At 45.9% G+C, this 18,536-nt stretch overlaps 1 protein-coding gene across 3 annotated transcripts in view; it reads left to right on the top strand.

The window, feature by feature from the left end:
• The first annotated feature begins 1,060 nt into the window (after positions 1-1,060).
• SIK3 (SIK family kinase 3) overlaps positions 1,061-18,536 on the top strand; it is a 101,482-nt gene continuing 84,006 nt past the window's right edge. For all 3 annotated transcript variants that reach the window (XM_079954646.1, XM_079954645.1, XM_079954644.1), the window contains exon 1: positions 1,061-1,212. The gene's annotated coding sequence lies outside the window, so the exon portion shown is untranslated. The remainder of the gene's footprint in view (positions 1,213-18,536) is intronic.

Raw genomic sequence — 18,536 nt, 5'->3', positions numbered from 1 at the left:
ATGTATGGACGTGAGAGCTGGACCATAAAGAAGGCTGATCGCTGAAGAATTGATGCTTTTGAATTATGGTGCTGGAGGAGACTCTTGAGAGTCCCATGGACTGCAAGAAGATCAAACCTATCCATTCTGAAGGAAATCAGCCCTGAGTGCTCACTGGAAGGACAGATCGTGAAGCTGAGGCTCCAATACTTTGGCCACCTCATGAGAAGAGAAGACTCCCTGGAAAAGACCCTGATGTTGGGAAAGACGGAGGGCACAAGGAGAAGGGGAGAGAAGGGGACGAGATGGTTGGCTAGTGTTCTCGAAGCTACAAACATGAGTCTGACCAAACTGCGGGAGGCAGTGGAAGACAGGAGTGCCTGGCGTGCTCTGGTCCATGGGGTCACTAAACAACAACAGCAACAAGAAAAATAATCCCCAAGAGAAAGGCTAACCCACCCAAGTTTCTGATGCCAAGAGACCCCGGTTGGCTAGGAGGGCTTCAGCCTTGGGCGACAGCCTCCCAGCCTCCCTCGGCGCTCCTCTTCCTCATGTGGCGGTGCAGCCGCCCGGCTCTGCAAACGAACCGCGGGTCGCACGTGCGAAAGGCGGCGCGTCGGTGTCGGGCAGCCCTCGTGCAAGTGAAGGCAAAGGCTCCTGGTCGGGCCCTGCTCTGGAGCGCGCGGGGACGAGACCACTACTTTATTGGTGGTCTCCCGCACGGCTTGACCTGCAACTGCCGCCGGAATTGCAACGACCGAGCAGTTTGTCCCTTCGCGCTCCCCGTAGCCGTCGCGCGCGCCGGCCGCCTGCCTGCCGTGCGCGCTGACGTCCCTCTCGCGTCAGAAGCCGCCGCGGCTGGGCCCGCGCGCGGCTCCTCCTCCTCCACACCTCCTCCTCCGCCGGTTGCCATGGCGGCGGCTGGGGCCCCGCCCCCGTGCGGATGAGCTCACGCGGTGCCGCAGCCCCGGGAGGAGGGGGGAGGGGCGGCTGCTCCCTCACAACAAGATGGCGGCGGCGGCTGCAGCGTCCGGTGGCGGCGGCGGCGGTGGAAGCGCCGGGGGCCCCCCGCTCCCGGCGCCCGGGACCCGCCTGCCTCCCCCGGCCCCGCCGCCCTCCGCGGCCCGCCCGCCGGGCCCCGCGCGCATCGGCTACTACGAAATCGAGCGCACCATCGGCAAGGGCAACTTCGCCGTCGTCAAGCTGGCCACGCACCTCGTCACTCGCGTCAAGGTGAGGCGGGCGCGACTCTGAGGGGCCTCGGACCCGCCGCTCCGTCGCCCGGTCGCCTGACAGCTCCGCTCCCCGAGGCTGGAGCGCGCCGCCCCCGCGGCCTTGCGGTGGGGGGTCGCGTCTGCTTCGTGCCCGGCAGCGACCAAGCGAGAGGGGAGACCAGACCGCCACGCCGGCACCGGCCACCCCGGCTCCTCTCCTTTCCCCTCCTCTTTCCCTGGGAATGCCGGCGGGAGCCTTCCGAGCCCCGCCACGCCGAGAATGTGCGTGGCGCGGCTCTGGGCATCCCCGGAGGCGTTGCAACGAGCTCCTTGGGCTTGCAGGAGACTGGCTTGGGAAGGTGGTCTTGCCCCTTTCCTCTTCGCTGTGAGGGATGCTGTTGCCGCCTCCCCGTCCAGTACTTGGTCCCCACAACCAGGCTGCCCTGCTTGTGCTCCCGCTTTCCGCGCTCCCGGAGAGGGGAGGCTTCTCCCAAGAGTGCCACTTTCCCCTGCCAGAGCAAACCTGGTCCTTTCCTTTGCCTGCTGGCTCCAGGCAGGCGCTGCTGCTGGGTTGCTGTGGACCAGCCACATGTGGCGAGGGATGCAGGCACCCTGGGTGCCTCCATGCAAAGTAGCCACGGTGGTAACTTTGAGAGCACCTTGCTTTCCGGCACTGATAAGGTTCATCCAAAAGCCGGGCACGGTCTTGCTGTCAGTTTGCACTGGGCCTCTGTTGATCTCCGACTAATAAAGAAAATTCCCCTCTCCCCCCCCCCTCTCTCTCTCTCTCTGTGTGTGTGCGCCTGTCTGTGGAAAGGAGGTCTTTAGGAGATGGTTCAGAAACTTCATTTAGATTTTTGTTACATTTAAATTTTGCTTAAACAGCAGAACCTTTTAAGGCTTCTCATGACCAGTTTTTATTCAGTGAAGGAGGACTGGAATGCTTCTGTGCTGTTGAAAAGAGCAAGGGCAATGAGCGTTGCCTTTTGTGAGGCCTGGCACCTGTTAGCAGAGCTTAGTGCCTTTTTCTTTAGTCAATTTATTTCATATGCTTTTGGTGCATTAGCTGGCAATGTGTACCTGTGCTAGCTGCTTACGTTTGCCATGTTGGATGATGGCTTCATAGTGGCAGGGTCCCTTTCCATCAATTGGGATCCGATTTGGCATTTTTTCTGTCCAAGGTGTGATATTCTGAAACTGACCAGATTATTTCATTCATCATTTGACAAGAATCTAAACCAAAGCTGGTCACTTTCCAAGGATACTTCTGCTTGGGGCAGGACAGAATTTCCTGTCTGATCTGGTGGCAGCAGCCTTGGAATCTTACACCTTCTCTTAAAGCATGAAGCCTGACTACTGGCAGCAGTAATCTCAAGAATTTTGCCCTGTAAGCATCTTCTGAGATAGCAATTATCATTTTGCATGTGGAAAGGAGTGGTCTGGCTTGTGATGGTTGATCCCGGGTGACTGATGGGAGGGAGGGTGTCACCAGCTGGTCTGATGGTACTTTTGAATTCTGGGTCTGAGAGGAGAAAGCAACTTGCTGAGATCAATAGTGGGAGAAAAGGGGTTGTTGGGTTGTTGTTTTTTTGTTTCCTGCCATGTAATCTATTCCTTAATCACCGTTTACTGCTGCTAAGAGTGGTCCTCGTGATTTTATTTTTTTTGCACATATGTAACTTCTAATTGAATTGTTAAATGGCATTGAAACTCAAAGACTACATTCTTTGACTCTATCTTTTACTTTCCCCTTTATATACATACATACTGTATATATCTGCCAACTGAGGACTACAGTTTATTCATTTGATAAAGTGGACTCTTGTCCATGAAACTTGTCATAACAAATTAGTTGGTCTTCAACATGCTACTTGAACCAAACACAGGTACTACTTGTATCCTCTGATCATGAAGCTGAATTTTGGGTGTTGTCTTAGCTGCTGGGCCTTTTAGATTGATGATGTGCTAATCAGCTGTTTGTTCATCAAATGTTGCTGATTGCAGCTTGATAGCAAGTCTGACTAACCAACATATACAGTGGTACCTCAGGAGAAGAACTTAATTTGTTCTGGAGGTCCGTTCATAACCTGAAACTGTTCTTAACCTGAGGTACCAGGCCTCCCGCTGCTTCCGCGACGCCATTTCTGTTCTCATCCTGAAGCAAAGTTCTTAACCCGAGGTTCTATTTCTGGGTTAGCGGAGTCTGTAACCTGAAGCGTCTGTAACCCGAGGTACCACTGTACATTATGAGAAATTCTCCTATTGTTGGAAGAAGCCAGGTGAGAATAAGTCAGTGCTCCTGCTTTTTGCCTGCTCCCATCTACTGTTAATCTGGTACCATGGGCAGCAATGCAGAAATCTGCAGAAATCTGGAATAAAATCTTCATCTCTGTCTGCAGGCTAGTCCAGCAGAGCTTCTAGGTCAGCTCTGTTACTTGTGCTGATATTTTGTTTCTGCATAGTGTAGAAAGCAGACAGGAAGCAGTGCTCCTATGATGGTGAGTTTCTGATCTATGTAAGAAGCCCTTGGGTCCATCTATGGCTGTGGTGTGCAACATCTGAGGTGGCACAGTGTTGCTGGTGCTATCGTTCAGTTTGTTGCAGAGCTTAATTGCTGCTTTCTCCATACCTGTGGCTCTCCAGTTGTTGTTGGACTACAACTCCCATCACCCCTGACCATGGCTCATGCTGGCTGGGATGATGGGAGTGGAGTCCAACAGCAGCATATGGGTGCATGTACTCCAGGTAGTTTCCCAGGTAGAATTCATATTTAAAAAGCCTGACTTAACCAGGGTTACTGACAGTGGTAGATGTTAAAGTCTATGAAAATATCAGGGTAAAAGCTGTGTTAATGAATAACAGAGGCTTTGTATGGGAACTGAAGTTTGAAGAACCTGCTTCTATGAGAGTTTTCCCTGCATATCTTATGATCTGGAGCCCATTCTGAATACAAAAACTTATTGACTGAGGAGCTCCTGGATTGCTAATCCAAGGGCACCTTCCACTTGTAGAAGGTACCAGCACCCAGAAGAGGCTTCTTGCAAGAAAATGGGTGAGGCAGGAGGAAGTAACTTCTGTTTCACCAAGCCCCCAGAATCACTTCCCATGCTGTTCTGGGATCCCCTGGAGCAGCTTTTTAGGGGACTGTAAGAGAAAGGAGGAATTGATGAAAATTGCCACTCCAACCCCTTTTTATAATGTGAGCACCGAGTAGAGCTCTCTGTTCATTATGAGAATGGATTCAGCTCATTGCATCTGACACAAGAAATCTCAATTTAAAATAAATCTTACTTTCCTCCACCTTGTTTTGTTTAGAGTGGGTCTTAGTTGCACAAAGACTTTTTTCGTAGCTTCTTGGATCAAGAGACTGACTAGCATGTATCTGAAATGCTTCTTGAACCTGTTGATTCACTTCTGCCAGTGGGTGGAGAAGAACTGCTGTTCCTTGGAAGTCAAGTCTCTGATCAGTTTGAGCAACTTGCATTCTGAGAATATTTAGCCTGACCCAAGTTTGTAATTCAATCAAGAGTTCAAAGTGAATTCTTGAAGGCCAAATATCTGACCTGTACTCTCAAAACATGTGTGGGTGGGTGGGGGCAGGTGAGAGAAGAAATGCAGACTTTGAAGAAGGGGCAGAGGATCCTTGTGCCTCTCAAAACCTTTTCATCTAAAGGTTCCTCAAGTTCATTTTGTTGTCTCCAGCAAGCAGAGTACATGACCAGCAGATGTCTGCTTATGCGGGGTTTCTCCAGTCCTTGTGTTTTTCTGTGGTCTCAATTGGAGGCAGTCACCGTAGTGATTCAGAGATGGCTGGCTGCAAACAGGCTTAGAAACAAATAGGTGATTGTTTACAAAGTCTACCAGAAAGCCTGAAGTGTTGAGCAAGGCACTAATACTGAAGTGGGAAAGTGTTGTGGGGAAATCCCCCCCATGCCCACCCCACTCGCCTGCATTCAAAAGCAGGCCAGTGTTTCTTAGTTAACAGGAATTCTGTCTGGGGCTTGACTTAAGTAGACTTTGGTAGGGACAGACAGATCCATGGAAAACTGGAGCCCTGGGGCAATATCCAAAGGTTTCACAGAGTTTTTGTGATAGTAATTGAAACATTGGGGGGGGGGGTGGATCTGACTGCAGGAGAGGTTACCCATCTATTTCCCCCCTGTCTGCTTATGGTGAAGCTGCAGAATCCAAGAGTCCTGTTTGTTAAGAGCTCTTGGAGAATGGAACTCCCAGTAAAATTGGCAAAGCCACAAGCATTGAAAAATATGGAACATGCTTCTGTTTTACAACTCTGAGGGTCATTTTGGAAGGGCAAATAGGTGAGAGGAGCTGTTGTATTAGACCAATAACATTTCAAGGTTCACAGAACATGTCATTGTTTTTTAGATTCTGGGAGACTCAGTGTGGCTTGCTTCATACAAGTCTTAAGTTCTTGCTTGTTACAGCAGTAACTTTATTGCCTACTTGCCTTTCTTTATGGAAGATCCCTTGCTTCTCAGTAGAGACTTCTAGCTTTCCCAGTAGCCTTTCTCCAGTCTCCTTGTCTGTCAGAAATTCTTTTGAGCTTGGTGCTGGCAAGATTCCTTCTAAGCACAAGGCCACAAACACTGTTGAAATGGACCCTTTCACTTAAAAGCGCAGATGGTCCATTTATTTACTGCGTTCTTGCTAACCTTGAAAATATGTTTGCTGAAATTCACAGTGATGGAACATTGTGGTAAGAGAGCATTGTTCACTTGAAAAATGCAGGCTATTTGGTTTCAGAGACAATGTTTAGATGCTGCTATCTGGGAAATAAACTTTGATGCATGCATGCGAAGCTAGGTTTAGAGGAGCTGATTTTAAATCCTGTTAACTTTTAGTGTATGGCAAGGATGCTGCTGTCAGCTAGACAGGAACCGACTCGCTTCTCTGGGGGTATTAACAGGACACCTGCAGGATATCTTACTGTGTTCCTCCCTCTCTGTTTCCTGTGTCCTTTCACCTCATTTCTCTTGCATTCTGATGTTGCACAAGGAGGAGGGAAAATGCTCTATGACCTCTCTACCAGGCTGTTGTGTACAAATCCTTCTAGTGGCCTTGTTGAATTACAGAGTAGAATTTGCTGCACTGTCAACCCAGTGGTGTCATTGCAGGCAGAGGGAGTTTGAAATTGCCCCATTACTGGGCAGTGCCATGTGTGTGGTGTCTGTTACGCAACTGTGGTGGGGCTTGGGCCCTTATCCGCTAATTTATTCTGGATGTAGTTTTGTTGGTGATCTTCTGATTCTCTCTCACAACATTATGCTGTGTACCTGTATTTGCATACAAGATAGTATTTTGTACAGAAACCTGATGTGCATCAATAGCACATTGCATTTGGCAAATATGCAAGTGCTTGCTCAGTAATGCTGCAATCCCTCCATCTTGTGTCCTCAGGAGGGCCAGGTAGGCTTTGTCTGAGATGCATACTCACAGTCTCCATAGTTAGTTCTTGGTTTCCTGCCTTTTCTTTCTGGAAGCTCAACTTGCAAGGGCTGATTACCTTGTCATGTGCTGGGGACAATCCTGACAAGTCTAAGGTGAAGCTGTTACTGATAGTGTAGCCCTTTCCTCACATATCACTCATGCCTGAGAACATGGGTAGGCAAACTAAGGCCCCGGGGGCCAGATCTGGCTCAATCGCCTTCTAAATCTGGCCCGCGGATGGTCCAGGAATCAGCTTGTTTTTACATGAGTAGAATGTGTCCTTTTATTTAAAATACATCTCTGGGTTGTTTGTGGGGCCTGCCTGGTGTTTTTACATAAGTAGAATGTGTGCTTTTATTTAAAATGCATCTCTAGGTCATTTGTGGGGCATAGGAATTCGTTCATCCCCCCCAATATAGTCCGGCCCCCAAGGTATGAAGGACCGGCCCCCTGCTGAAAAAGTTGCTGACCCCTGCCTGAGAAGTTGATTGTTTGTTGTCTAACTCCTCAGTCAATTTTAATTTAAGCTGCACTGTAATCTGAAAGCAACTTAACTTGCCAAGTTGCCAGAGTTACCATCTCAATATTGGTATCTGCACTTGATTTCCCAGGCTGCTCTACTTTACCCCCCAGTTTACCAATATTTTAACTAGGAAAGTGAAACTGCTTTTTTTGCTGACATTTCACATTTGGTGGCTTCTGGCAAATGTGGCTTCCTGGTTGACCTAACTTCTGAGTCTGAGGTGTAGGATGTTGAACAGCAACCACAATTCTGTTTGTTGAAATCCTCTGTAATCAGATCAGCAGAAAGCATCATCATCATCATCATCATCATCATCAAGCGAAGCCCTACTACTAGCTGAGGTGGGGAAAAGCTTCTGTTCTTTGGGAAATCTGTAGGACTTCTTATATGGCATGTTTGGAAGGGCTAGTTGTTGGGAGCATTTGTGATTTGTTACTTGCCTGAATGCAGAAAAAGAAAAGGGTCATGTTCAGGGCTGTTCTCCTTCCCTGTTCAACTCTTCTGCTGTTCCTCATGCACATACCTCCCTCTGCCACACAAAGCAATGTATACTAGGAGACTGCTGTCTCCTGATCATGGCATAGTGCTAGCTTGATGTGGCCTTCTTTTCTGGTTCAGATCTTTACTCACAGTGCACAGGGACTATGATTCCCCCTCCCCTCTATCAATTGAATCTTGTGAAATATGTCTGACATCTATTGGAAAGACACCTTTTCTAGCAGTACTCCTGGGGCTTGTGGTTTCTCAAAGAATCCTGATATGTTTGCTGTTGAATGAAGAAGGATGTGGAAAAGAGGCAGAGAACTGTTGCCAGCATATTCACTCTGTGATTCCCTCGACACTCCTTAGAAGCAGAAGAATGCATTAATCGCCAACATGTATTTAACTGTGCTATCTGACTCTAAACAACTCTTAACTTCTAAAAGTATTTTAGTGTAGTCAGCAAAAGGACCACTATAAAATGTTCATCACCTCCAGCTCAGTTCTGTTGACAGGTGACATTTGTGTGTCTCAAAACACCTCCTTTTGTGAGGGCTGTAAAAACTGGAAAGTGTGTAGGGGGAGGGGGGATTAAGGTCTAGCTCTTGCCTAACCCTCCCCAAAGAAAAGAGCTCCACATGATCAAATCTGAGGAAACAAGACCAGAACTTTGGTGTTCTCTCAAGTTCTTATCGGGTGGTGCTGAAGAGCTCTCTGCAATATTGAGATTTAAGGTAGATCAAAATCTTGTTCAGCATTTCTTTCCATGGTTAGATAATGCCAAAAATGCGTTATGAAGAGTTCACTTGTTTGCTTCGTAAACAAACAGCACTTGCTCATCCCTCCCTCTCTTGATGGTTGTACTGCAGCTTGTTTTCCAGTGACTGTCTGCTGGGGTGGGAGAAAGGCCAGAAAGAGGATCAAAGTTGGCTGACCGACTTTGGGACTAGTGTGTCCTGTGCTCCACCCCTTTTGGAAGGGAAAATGGTAATTGGCATACTGCAGGCACATGACTCCCTATGTCTGGTGGTAGGCACTGATGATTCCAGAGATCTACATGCAGTGGCTGTACACCATCCACAAGAGACAAAATTTCTGAAGTGCCCTGGATTTTGAGTCATTGTTGGAAAAGACTGGAAATTGCTCTAAGAAACAAATTGAATTAGTGACTTGTGGTCATGTTCATGTTGGGTGGGGACAAGAGAAGTGCATGTGTGCCCTTAAATGCCCTTTGCTTTCAAGATCTGTGTTAACTGGTGAAGCTTTGCTCGAATCCATATTCTGTGGGTCACTTGGTTTTTTAAAGATCATAGCTGAAGATCACTTTGAATCTATAGGTAATATAATTCCACATTTGCAAATTGGACTTCCAGGCTTCTGGAGCCCTGTTTGCTATTTATTCATATTGAAATACTAAATAAAATCAATATTACAAATAATAATAAAAAGAATCATAAAATTCAAAACAAATTCAGAACTCCAATTACACAAAATGCCAGTGAATGGGACAAAAAAAAAAAGTCAAGGAAGTCCTGTCAAAACAGACAAGTATTTTAAGGCCTTCTGAAAAGCCTGAAGTGTAGCCACCTGCCACAGCTCTATAGAGAAAGGCTTGGAGAAGCCCCAAGCATCAGTGGTACCCTCTTTTCAGTATGTATTGGGGACTTCTGCGTGGAGATGAGTCACTTGTTCTAAAAATGACTAATGACTGCGAATCATTCTGAAACAACTCTCTTTTGGTGTGTGTGTGTGTTAGGTAACAGGGAGGCTGCTGGGCTACAGAAAATCTCTCTATGCAACCAATAATATTTCTTCTACTGACAACTCTTGGGCCACTCTTAACAGGCTGTAGCTCATCCTTTTATTAGTGCTCCAGATGTGATATGAATTACCTGCTTCTGGAGATCACAGAGCATGAAAGTGTTCTCTGCTCCCACCACTGCTCTTTGGCATTTCAATCTGTCTGATCTTGTTTGGCCTAGGGGCACTGCATGGTATTATTATTATTATTATTATTATTATAATTAATTAATTAATTAAATTTGTATACTGCCCTCTACCCACAGGTCTCAGGGCGGTTCTCAATATAAAATCACAATATAAAAACACAAAACATAATAAAAACAAGAACAACCCAATAATCCCTCTCCTCCTCAACACATTTTAAAAGGGCATTGGATGTCAATAGCCAAAGGCCTGGTTAAAGAGGAACACTTTTTTATTCTAAATCTCTCAAAGTTTCTTTGGTATGTCTCTTTCAATATTTATTAAAATATTTGTATGGCATCTTATTCCTAGGAACAGCATTCAGGGTGGCCACTGACAAGTTACTGTAGCAAAGCTGAAACAACTGCAAAAGTGAAAGCAGAGCTAAAGCTTTAGATGAAACAAGTTACACTGTTTCTGTATATCTATATATAAATAAAATGTTTTCCAAGCCCTTCTTTGCTTTGTGTGTCCCCTCTCTCCCATGATGTCTGTAAATTGGCCCTGTCCGAAGAGATAGGCATGTTCTCTTTGCTTCTGAATCAATTCTATTATCAGTTTTGTCACATTATTTTACTGTCTCTTGAAAATGTCTGAAAGCTATACATGTTATGTATCGGTCTTGTTGGGCATGCAAAAGAAGGAGAGTGCTAACTGTGGAAACTTGCCCCCCCCCACTGGAATGGTAATTGTGTGATTTTTATTTGGTCTCAGTAAAAAAAACATTTAGGACATTTTAATCTACATTTTGAGTACCACATAACTCTTCATTTTGCTTAATGTTAAAACATAAGAGTTGGGGGGGGTTTAAAATAGTTAATAGAGGGCAAGAGCATGGTGGATGCTCTTATCTGCAGCAGAGGGTATATTCGCATCCTTCTTGCAAAATGTCTAGGTTAGCTTGTGCCAATGCTACACTGAAGCAAAGAACACATAGTAGCAGTTCCCACTCTCTTTTTGCATGTATTAAATAAATGACAACTGCTCAAGTCTGTCCACATATGTCTGTTGACATATGAGGTGTGTGTTTTTTTTACTCTGTCTTTTGAGTGGTTTTGTCAGGTTGGTCAAGCAAGTTCCTAGGGTGCTTGTTAATTCCCACGTGGGAATTAAAATATTGCAGTGTTTCTAACAGAGTTTTCCTGTTCACAGTTCACCTCCAGCTAGGCCCTCTTCCAGGATACTCCATTCCATTCCATTTCATGCCACCTCCCAGCCTTGGAGCTGGGAAGGCATGGGGATGGATTTGCTGCTACAACAATGCCTAAAAGTTAGGGAGAAGGCTAATAGCACACCATGCTTTCCAGAAAGCAATGGCACAGTTTCCATGACAGAATGGGAAACAATTCATAGGATTGTTATCCCTATACACAGATAATCGGTGTTCAATCTGCTTTGAACAGTCTCTTTTCTTAAAAAAAAAAGTACAGTGAATGTTTATAGGAAAGGCAGGAACTTGATGAACAGTACCTCGTTGCCTGTTTGCCATACATCAAAATCTCCCTTTAGAATCTGGGGTTGAACAGTGCTTGTGTTTTATGTGATTGAGCCTGCAGTAGCAAACTGGACGAGAATCTGACATAGTGACCTTTCTCTGCTTTGGAAGTGCTTGGTTGTCAGTTTTGGTTAACTGTGAAATTCCAACCTGACATTGCAGAAGGCAAGGTAGTGCCTGCTGAGCTGGTATGTAGTTAATTGTCAGCCAACGCAGGGCTGGACATTCACACACCTCATATGTCAAGTGTTTTGCTTATCTGAGTGTTGCTATGAAAGAAGTTTGTAGAGGAGAGACTAATAAGCTTGGGAGGGGAAAATCTCTGTTGAGGTTATAAACTGATTAAAACTGGGCTCCAAGATTATGAAGGGTGGTTAAAGAAATGTGGATTGCGTCTTTTCCAGCTGTGAGGCAACATAGATATGCTGTAGTGATGTTAAGATCTACTTAAATTGCTAAATTGTCTTGGCCAGTGAGTTGGAATAGTCCTCATAATGACAACTGTGTACACAGAGTACCACTCCAATTTTTATTTAAAAAACCCTACCCAGAAAATCTCTGTGTTTCAAGCATCTAGAGAAGACAGACCAGTAGAGCCAGCACAATAATGCAGAGTTTGTAAATACCCTGCCAAAATTGGCACCTCCAGCACTCGTGCACTAAAGCAGGCAAGTTGCTTGTTCTTTGCTGCTTCTAGTGTCGTATTTGCCTCAGGAGAGGCTGCCTAGGCTTGACCCTGCAGCAGCCTAAGCTTTGCAGAAGAATGGAAGATTAAGAGACTTCCAGAAATGTAACTAATTTGTGTGTCCTTTTTTTGAGAGAGAAAGAATGAAGCTACCAAAGTTAAGACAAATGCAGGATTCCCAACATCGTGTTCATGAAGGTAGTAGTGTTTAATTCAATGCTTATCCAATCTCCTCAGCAAACTGCTGTTATCCCATCGCTTCCATAGCTAGGCCTCAAGATTCAGATAGTTAAGCCCCCGTTTTCTGATTTGACTCTGACTTCCAAATGTGGCCTCTCCCGGCCCCCATGAATTTGGTAACGTGCTCTGAGAGGAACACAGGGAACTGCCTTATACAGAATCAAACTATTGTCCATCTAGCTAAGTATTGTCTACATTGACTGGCAGCTGCTCTCCAGGGTTACCGACTACGATCTTTCTCAGCCCTACCTGGAGTTTGAACCTAGGACCTTTTGCATGCAAAGCAGATGCTCTGTCCCTGAGCTATGGCCCTTCCCAGTAGCTGTCTTCTGGGTGCCATTGTGCTGGACTTGTGTGTCTAGCCTTTGGCCATTCACAACTATTACTGAGGCTTCTCTCTTGATGTGGGCATCTTGCACTGAAGTCCAGGCTATCACAGCTCATTTTGACATGGTAAAAGGCAGCTTCATGCTTTACTTTGTAAGAGAAGGAAAGCATCTGTATGTAACTTCTGGGCAGTAGATTTTTATACTTGGCAGACAGACACCACCACTCTTTGATTTCTTCTCTTTTAATAATTTTTGTTAGTACTCCTAATTAACATCTACTCTGAAGTCCTGTTGAATTCAATGGGGCCTGCTCCCAGGGAAGTGGGAATAAGATTGTAGCCTTGGTATCTCAAGATGTTCCAGTTAATTGCAGTCATTTAGTATTTAAATCCCAAATTAAAACTGGCCCTGGTTCACTGATGATGTGAACATCATGCCAAAACTTGGCACTCTTGAAGGATCTGCCAGCAAGCAAACCACAGAGGTCCTGGTATTTTGCTCCCTGCACCAGCATTGATGGATGATATTTCAGCAGTGGGTTTTCTTTCCATTCTGCATCTTTTTGCCTTTCAGGGTAACTGCCGTGGATTTCGTTTCATAATAAAAGCACTGGCAGCTTAAGGTGATGACGCTGCCTGTCAGTGGCATTGACGTAGGTTTACCCAAGGAATGTATGGTGTGCATACATTGAGATTTTGGGTATGATTTCTAAGGAGACTCTTGTTTTTCAGAGTGGAAAATGGATTGTGCAGTTATCTAGATCTTATTTCCTTAGTGCCAGTCTACAGAGTCATTTGCTCCACTGTCAGTATACCTTTTTAAACTTGCATCTCCTATGCCAGGCATAGGAATCCTGTGACACTTCAGATGTTGTTGGACTCTAGCTTCCATCATCCCTGACCATTAGCTATGTGAGATGGGGAAAATGAGAGTTGGAGTCCAATAACGCTTGGAGAGCCACAGCTTCCTTGTTCCTGTCCTGCACTATCCACATCTCTCAGCCTTGTTTATGAAGTCATCTAGGGTTACATCCAGTGTTAATTAGAGTTGGTTCTTTGAAATTAATAAACATGACTAAAAAAGAAAGCATTCTAACAGTGAGTGGTTACTTGTGTAAGATCTCTTTTTTTGCACTGAAACAAGTTAAATGTGATGGCACCAGGAAATGCTAATTCCTTTACCTGCACATTCTCCCCAACTGTGTTATGCCTAGTGTGGGTTGGTACAACTTTGGAGACTGCAGCCATGATAAAAAATAGCTGACAAGACATGGCTTTGGGTTGGGAAGAGCGCAAGCTGAAGATTTGAGTACTCCTTTCTGCCCTCCCCTGTGCATTCTAAAATATTCACTTGGGATACCTCCGGATTGTCAACATTTTCTAGGAGGAATTCAAGGAATACTGTGAAATGTAGGTTTACTAAAGTGGGTTAAAATTCTCTGTCCTAGCTCAATAAATCCACTTTAAAAAGAAACAGGCCTTTTGTGTTTAGGAAAGTGATGGGGAAATGAATTGAAAAATGTGGAGTGAACTGATGGGAAGGTGTATAAGCACCTTGCAAACAAACTGGGGTGAGAGAAGAATGAACTTCCTGAAGACAAATCAGAAGGAATACACAATGAAGACCAGATTGAATCTAACCTTTGTAAGCATTGTGGCAGCAAACTGGGATGGATGTTCAATTAATAGGTCATTTGGAGAAGCTCTTAGTCGCATCTTGCATCATGTTGCCCCAGTCTGCTGCTGCTGCGTTTGGCTTGGGTCAAAGTGATTTTGCATCAGAGAGGTTGTCTCCTTCCATTCCTCAGTACCTGTTCACCAAAGCTTTTTTCAATATGTATATGTCAGGGAACTGCCATCAGAGAGGTGGAGGGAAGGCTCCAGAGCGATGCCGGAGAGGGTCCCAGCAGGGAGAGAGGCAGCCCAGCTGCTGGGGAAGGAAATCAACGTAACACCAGGAGAGAAGGGGGGCAATGGGGGGAATCGGAGAAAGGGCTCCAGGACTCTTCAACAGAGACTAGTGGGGAGAGCACAGGTGCTCCGCTGCCCACACCCTCCCTGCGCAGAAGACTTCCGCGCAGGGAGAGTAGGAGGAGACTTGGCGTCAAAGAACTTTTTTGCTGGAAGAAGTTTAAGAAACGCCCACTGACAGATTCTGCCAGCGACTGAGGCAGCCACGCAGTGAAGGGCTGTCCAGACAGAAAGGGTTCAACCAGGCAACCAACCCAAGAGTGTGGGCAACTTACGCATGAGCAACCCCCTAGAACCCTTACAGTATATTTGTAACCTTTGAATCTTTTCTGAATCTGCTAAACAGACTAAAATAGACCAAAGGACCTCCTACCTGGTTGGCAGCCCTAAGAGTGTCCTTAGAGTGAGATGAAGGTATAGAAAGATGGCAGGTCACAGAGCAGGGGAGAGTCTTGGCCATCCAGAACAAATGCCAACGAGGCAGGAAATCTGTGGGGAAAGCAAAGTAAATGTGTTGCAGCTTTTGCCATGGCAACAAACATACCCTGTTCCTGTCAGGGAGAGAAGAGAAAAACAAAGCAGGTCAGCCACACGGAGGCCGAGGCAGGAGAATGACTCTGCCATAGCTTTGGCAACCAGGGACCTTCGCCCCCTTCTCCAAGAACAGAGTTGCTTCTGCTGGCTTAAGAACAGTGAAAAGGCAATAGGGGCCAGGGGGTGGTGGGCTAACAGAGTCCAGAGAGAGATCAGAGCTGCAGGGTGTGAAGGCTTAGGAGACTGTCCTGTCCGAATAAATGTAGCGCAAGTGCTGCCGCCAAATTGCCAGTCGGTGCTCATGAACTTTCCATAACCTCCGAGTGGCACTTGTCTGGGCTCTGGAAACTGAAGCTGCAGCTGTATTTCACGTTGTCATTTGTGCAATACAGATCACAGAACTGAAGAGGCATTGCTTAAGTGTTAAGAATCTGAAAACTTCCCTTGATTTCTGGAGTGCTTCAGATACCACCGTTGTGTGTGCATGTGTGCTCATATATTTATATATTTGTGTGGAACTACAACTGCTGCAAATGTTGGTGGGAAGTTCAGCTGTCTTGGTGCTGCATCTGTGCTGACCCGTAGATGGTTGTCTGCATTTGCACACCCTGCAGTTGGTGGCAAAAGTACAAAGACGTTAGTCCCAAGGCAGCTTGTAGCACTCGGAACATGCTCAAAAAGCCTTTGCCTACTCACATTGCAGAATTTTGCTTGTCTACATTTCCTAAAGCGCATTTCTCATCTACCCAGGTCTGATGCAGATGCCTCACAGTGATGCTTGATGTTGTATAGAGGCATCATTTTTGACATACAAGCTCGCTTGAGGCCAAGCAAGCTACACCAATGGGTTGCAGTTTAGAAAGGGAGCAGCTCTGTCAGTGTTTAGGACAAAGGTGGGATCTGATATGGCAGTGGGTGCACTGCTTGTCACGGGCTGCGACTGCTTCCCAGGCTTGTGGAACAAAAGTGGAGCGTGCTGGAACAGATCCACAGGGAGGCTTCCCGGAAGCTTAGATAGGCTTATGGTCTGAAATGGATACTGTTGTAGTTCAGGAATAACAACCAGTGCCTGGGATTAAGAGGCCCAGGAGAGCTGCTCAGAGCTGAGGAACAAAGCAAAGTGAGTGTTCATCTATTCCCACCCCCCTTATTAAAGACTCCGTTCTGCTTCATGTAAAGAGAGATGCGCTTTACAGTGCATTGTAGTTGTTTGACTGTACGCTCTGCCCCAAGACTGACCTTGAAAACAAAGCTAAAGAGTTTACTAGGCCATTTGCCTTCACGTGTGTGGGGGTGTGTGTGGTGGGGGTCTTCATGAAACTAGAACTAATATTTTTAACTCTTCTGTGATGAGAACTGCTTCCAAGCAAGTGACTAAAAGGCCTGGCTTGCAGTACTAGCATCCTGGATAGGTGGATTCACAGCTGTTTGGACAACCATACTCTAAACGCTCACCAGTGGTTCCTCATCCTACCAGAGGGAGGTTTTGAGTGGAATGCTGCAGACATCTGCTGTGGTCTTGATTCTCTTCCAACATTTTTATCAGTGACTTTGATGAAGGTGTGGAAGAAATCTTCTGAGTCTTTCTGTTTTGTGGATGACACAAAATGGGGAGGGACTGCTATAGCTAAGGCCTCTGAAGAGGGGAATAACATTTAGAATTACCTTGATAGAACAGAAAACAGAGCTGAAGCAACATGAAACTCAACAGAGAAAAATACCAAGTTCTGCATTTAGGCAGAAAGAAAAATAAAACTCACAGGTATAGCATGGGGGTTACTTAGCACGTGAAAAGGATTTTGGGATTGTAGTTGAACATGAGCCATCACTGTGCTATGGCTGCAGAAAAGGCTACCATGATTTATAGGCTGCATTAATAAAACCATAATTTCCAAGTTACAGGAAGTAACAGTTCTACTTTATTATGCTCTAATTCAAGCTCTTCTAGAGAACTGTGTTTTATGTCTGGGCCACTCTTTCAGAAAGTTATAGGCAAATTGTGATGCACTCACAGGAGGAGGATTAAGATGGCTGTGCCCAAATTATTATGCACTCTAATGATTTTGTACATTGGCTGGTCAAAATGGATGGCATAAGTCTGTACTTTTTGTTATTTTATTACCTCCTTATTCATTGACATTTTATGGAATTTTATTGATTGTGAACTGAACCATCAGATAGGAATACTGGAAGCTGCCTTATATTGAGATAGACAATTGTTCTCTGCTCTTCCCCTGCCCTCCCGGGTAGGTGTAGATGTAAGGGACTGAAGTTGTTGGAGAGCATGTTACAGCTGAACATTTAGGGAAGCCTCTTGCTGATGAAAGCAGTTGGAACAGTGGAAATAATGACCACAGGGCAGGCTCTGCCTCATTGGAGGTTTTCAAGCAGAGGTTTGGCTGCCATCAGTTGGAGATACTCTAGCATTGGGTATTCTGCATTGGGGGCAAAGATTCCTGCTCAGTCTATAACCCTTTTCCTTGCAAACCTCAAATGGAATGTTTGACAGCTTCCCTTAAAAGCACTAGTCATGTGCCAGGCTCCCACTTTGGCTAAAGAGCATGGAAAATCAGCTCTGTTTCTAATGGGGCCTGTTGTGGCTTGTTTGCAGCTGGGGTCCGCTCTACTGACCAAAAAACCTTGCTCGTTTGCAATGGCAGCATGCTATAGCTCCTGTAGGGCTTCTGGCTGCCTCCATCCCTCTTGATAGTGGTTGGCTGCTCTCCTTCTATTCTGGGGTATGGTTCGAGCTCTCTCCTCCCTGTGTGATCAAATCCTCCTTTCTTAGCAACAGTAACCACTGCTCCATTCAGCGGAATTGGAAACCCAGTCAATAAAAAACATCACCATGTCTTCAGCTGCCCAAACTTCCCTTTTCCTTCTCCTACAGTGGATGCTCACATAGTGCTAAGTGTGTTTCTTCACTTCAGCTCTCCCTGCATAGTTCTTCTTCCCCCCCCTCCCTATTTGGGTGATTTATTGCCTCTCCAGGAAGTCCTCTTCTTCTCCTTTTATTTCCTTGAATGTTGTTGAGACAGACTTCTCCAGTCCACTGACCACCTCTAAAATGATGACCTACTTGTGCCCGAGTGACATTTTGGTAATCTACAGAGAGACAGGAAAATATGGTGGAGGAGGCCTGCAGCAATGGAACCCTTGTTGTCTGTATTAGCAGCTGAGGATAAACCGGGGTGGGGGCAGGGGAGACGCCTGGCTTGCCTTGTTTGGGCTGTTCTCCTGCTTTATGTTTGCTTTACAGGTCATGGTGCAAGTTCAGCTGAATGACTCTTGGGCAGCATACAGGGAGACAAACTCACCCCACTTCTGTACTTGCTTGTCTCATTTTAACAGCTAAACTGGATGCAAATGTGTATCCACAGCAACACACCCAGAAGAGTTTCCTCAGACTTTGTGGGTGTGGTTCTCTTCCCACGCTGCCCCTAGGGATGTGTGGGCAAGGGCTTTGGAATGCCACTCTTTCCTATTGCCCTCTTCAACCACTAAAATGTGAATTTCTGTCACAGTAAGGCCGTGCAATTCCTTATACTCTCCAGCACATCAATGCTGTAGATTTGTGCAATTGCTCAAACAATAAAAACGAACATGTGTGCACCCCCCAACCCAGAGAGAAATACTGTTCATTTCAAATACCT

The sequence above is a fragment of the Podarcis cretensis genome, assembly GCF_951804945.1.
Source record: "Podarcis cretensis genome assembly, chromosome: 15".
Taxonomy (NCBI): domain Eukaryota; kingdom Metazoa; phylum Chordata; class Lepidosauria; order Squamata; family Lacertidae; genus Podarcis; species Podarcis cretensis.
This window is presented reverse-complemented; position numbering and strand designations above follow the sequence as displayed.